Genomic DNA, 3522 nt, shown 5'->3' with positions numbered 1-3522 from the left:
TCCCTGGACACTGCACTCCCCTCACTGCATGACCAGACCCCACATCGCTGTCCCACCCTTCCAACAGCTTTCCACCAGCATCTCCCCATGGGCAGCTCTGGGAGGGTGGGCAGCCGTGGCACCTCCCTTTCTGCCTTCTCTGGCTTCCACCCCATGCACCCCAGGCTCCACCTGCTCGTTTGTAGACTGCAATGCTGAGAGGCAGCGTTTTTTGGCTAAATGCTGGATTTTGCCAAGCCTGTCCCTCCAAGTGATGTGCACTCTGCTGCACGTGGCACTGCTAGTCAGTTCATTATCCTATTAGATTCCCACACAGCACCTGCTCAATTGGAGCCTCGTGTGCTGGCAATTAATATGTTATGCCCTGATTAATTAGCAGGGTTAATTATGATTGCTGTTGCTTAAACCTATGTAGAGAGAGATGGCATCATGTTGCTGTGACTTGCAGTGCTGAGGATGCACCCCTGGGAATTGGGACCAGCACGTGTTAGCAGCCGGCTGTCCCTGTGGGACACGTTTGCTTGTTCCTGCAGTGCTGCAAGCCTGGGAGTCGTGTCCCCGCTTGTTCTGATTATTGTTTCCTTAAAGGGTGGCACCTCTCTGCTACTGGATGATGAAAATGAACCTAACCAGTTGGTGCCACAGGCACTGAAGGGAATGAGGTCTCCTGCATTTTTGCCTACATTTTATCCAGTGGAACATAAAGTGCATTATTTACAAGGTAAGAATGCAATCACCAAACTGGCACCAATCCCAAACCTGCAAATGCTTCCCAACCTTGACAGATGCTCTGGGGCTTTCACAGTGCTGAAAGGCTTCTGGGCAGCTTCACAGGTGCAGGTGCCGGTGCCCACACCGGCAAGCCACAGCCAGGTGCCGCTGCAGCTTGGAAACAGGTGGATCTGGATGCAAGCAGTGAAGCCAAGGGGGTCAGGCAGGCACCGCAGGAGGAACTTCTCAGCTTGGCAGCCAGAAAAGCTGGACAAGAACAGCACAGGTAAGATCAACCCCCCCCCCCCCCCCCCCTTCCTGCCTCCATGCACAGAGCTGAGCATCACCAGTTGCCTGTTAAGCTTTTGATTTGTCTGCGTGTGAAATAGTGAGACTTGGGGCCTTTTTGGCAGTTGTGAGTGAGAGATGACCACCCTTCTCATTGACTTATCCTTTTGAAGCTATCATCACTCATTTCTCTTGGGAAGAGAATGTGAGGCACTGGTAAATAATATAGGATTGTGTATTTCTTTATCTCCCATAGTGTGTTGTCTCCTACATGCTGTTCTGTTCTAACAACATCCATCAAGACAAATGCATACCTGAGTACAGCTTCCCTCAAACCTCAGAAATCTCTTTCTGAGGTCACAGACTACAAAAAAGACAAAGAAGAAACAAGAAGGAAATTGTGCAAACAATTAAACATTTTTTTTCAAGAGACATAGAGGATTCCCCTTGTCTGCACAAGGCAAGCACCAAAATAAGAATGCCATATCTCAAACACAAGGCAATCTATTATTCTCAGAGCAGTAACATGATACATTATCAGCCACCTTATCCTAGCAAAATGTATCATTACCTGCACTTTCTGCACTTTCCAGATCAATCCACTTTAAAAATGTAGTAATATAGAAGGGTATTAGGTACTAGAAAACTCATTATGAAAATGGCGCACTCAAATTCTTTAAAGGTGATATTTCATAAAATATACTATGCCTAGCTCTTGGCTCAATCATTCTTTTTAATAGCTCCATAGCAGCCAGAAAATAAAGTATTCATGAAGATTGAAGAAGATGATCCCATGAACTTCAATTTAATTGGTGCAAATTAAAACGATCCATCTTTTCACGCTGCCCGTCTATCTCCAATCATCAGTGCACCGCACGTCCAGCACCCTGATTACAATTATCTTTTAATAGGAAAACTTGTCACTTTTTGTGTGATTTACATAAGCTTGCACAAACTTACTGGTATCATTTAGGGTTGGAATGTATGATTTTTTTTTTCATTTGAGTCCTTTGATATAGTTGGGGGGGGTGCAGAGGTGAGGTGAGCTCTTGGCAGGGGGCTCATTTACTGCACTTAAAGCCTGGACTTGTACAAGAAGAATGCCAGAGTGCAGCCTTCAATACATCTTCATTCACCAGACCTCCCCCCAAAGAAGTGCTAATGCAGCCAGATTTCACGGTGTCTTTGCAATGACCATTGCAATTACAATACAAAAACCTAGATGACATTTTGACTTTTAATTAGGAGGGAAATGACGCTGGTCCCTGCTGATGGCTCTCCCTCTCCCTCCAACTGCTCCTAGCACTCCCATCCTGAGAAGGTACCCTGCAGGGTTTAATAAGCCATCAAATCATAGTGGTGTGGGACATATTCTCAAGAGTTCAAATAGAATTACCATAAATATATGTTTACTGTTCCTGGTCTAGTGTCTAGGATCTGGTTGAGGACCCTCCAGCCAGGAGCAGCAAAAAGGACCCACCGTATCAATTATTGTTACTATTATTATTACTGTTTTCTTTGTGATGGCCACACTCCAACAGTGAGGACACTGCAGAATGATTCATGGCCTGAAGCCGTTTATGTATATGTTTCAATTTTCTTTACTTATCTTTGAAAGGCAACCGTCCTTATCACAGATGGCTTCAATGCCTGAAGATGTCGTGAGATTTAGCTCTGTCTTCTGAGGACGGATTTTTCTATGCATTGAAGTAATTAGTATTGTTTAGCTTTTGTCCATGCATTCTGTGATATTAACCCTAAACAAGAGGTAGGCAACCCAAAGAACAACAAATGCAACTGGTTTATTCTCCATGATCTTACTGATCATAACCTTTTACACTTCTACTGAAGCCCATGGAGAACAGCTTTTAAAAAGCGTGAGTTTCCAGCTCCACCTTTTCAATAGCAATGGAGAGCAGCTAAAACTCCTTGCTGCACAGTGTAGCACGGACCCCGCAGGGGTTATCAGTGTGCAAGTATTAAACTTTTTAGCACATCCACTGCAAAGCAATTTTGAGGAGTCCTTTGCTGGAACAGTTCAAATGAAACTCATGGCTGATCTCATTAAGCACTTGTCTCATTTTGGTGCATGAATATTAAATAGGAACGTGCACGAGCAGGACACCACAGAAAGGGACATTTTTCCTCTCAGCTCAGCGCAGCTGCCAGAGCAGGTGCCCGGGGGGCTCTGCAGGAGTGTGGGAGCCGATGCCCTTCCTCCCGGTCACCGCACACTGAGAGTGGCGGAGGCGGGTGGCAGCACAAGGGCTATGGAGGGTTTGCCATAGGAGACGGCCCCTCTGCCTTCCATTCACAGCTGCACTTCAGCAAAAAGAACCGTGAGCGAGGGCAGAGGAGCCCTGAGAGGGCGCCCAGGGGGCCAGATGGGAGCACAGCTCTGCTCCCCTCGCGCCAGGCCCCCTCAGGGCCTGCCCGCCCTTGCCACCCCACCACCAGGTGCCCCTGCATGCGCTGTGCTCCCCAGGCAGTGCCACGGCCTCTCCAGATCAGTCTTTTGTCACA

General features: G+C 47.1%; 1 long non-coding RNA gene across 1 annotated transcript; it reads left to right on the top strand.

Annotated features, from left to right (window-relative positions):
• Positions 1 to 437: 437 nt before the first annotated feature.
• On the top strand, positions 438 to 3307 carry LOC121057579. The gene is made up of 3 exons (XR_005813849.1): positions 438 to 721; positions 827 to 997; positions 1256 to 3307. It is a non-coding gene; the product is annotated as an uncharacterized LOC121057579 (long non-coding RNA).
• Positions 3308 to 3522: the final 215 nt, after the last annotated feature.

Source organism: Cygnus olor, chromosome 19 (assembly GCF_009769625.2).
Source record: "Cygnus olor isolate bCygOlo1 chromosome 19, bCygOlo1.pri.v2, whole genome shotgun sequence".
NCBI classification, from domain to species: Eukaryota; Metazoa; Chordata; class Aves; order Anseriformes; family Anatidae; genus Cygnus; species Cygnus olor.
Note: the sequence above shows the minus strand (reverse complement) of the source record. Positions and strands in the feature narration are given on the sequence as shown.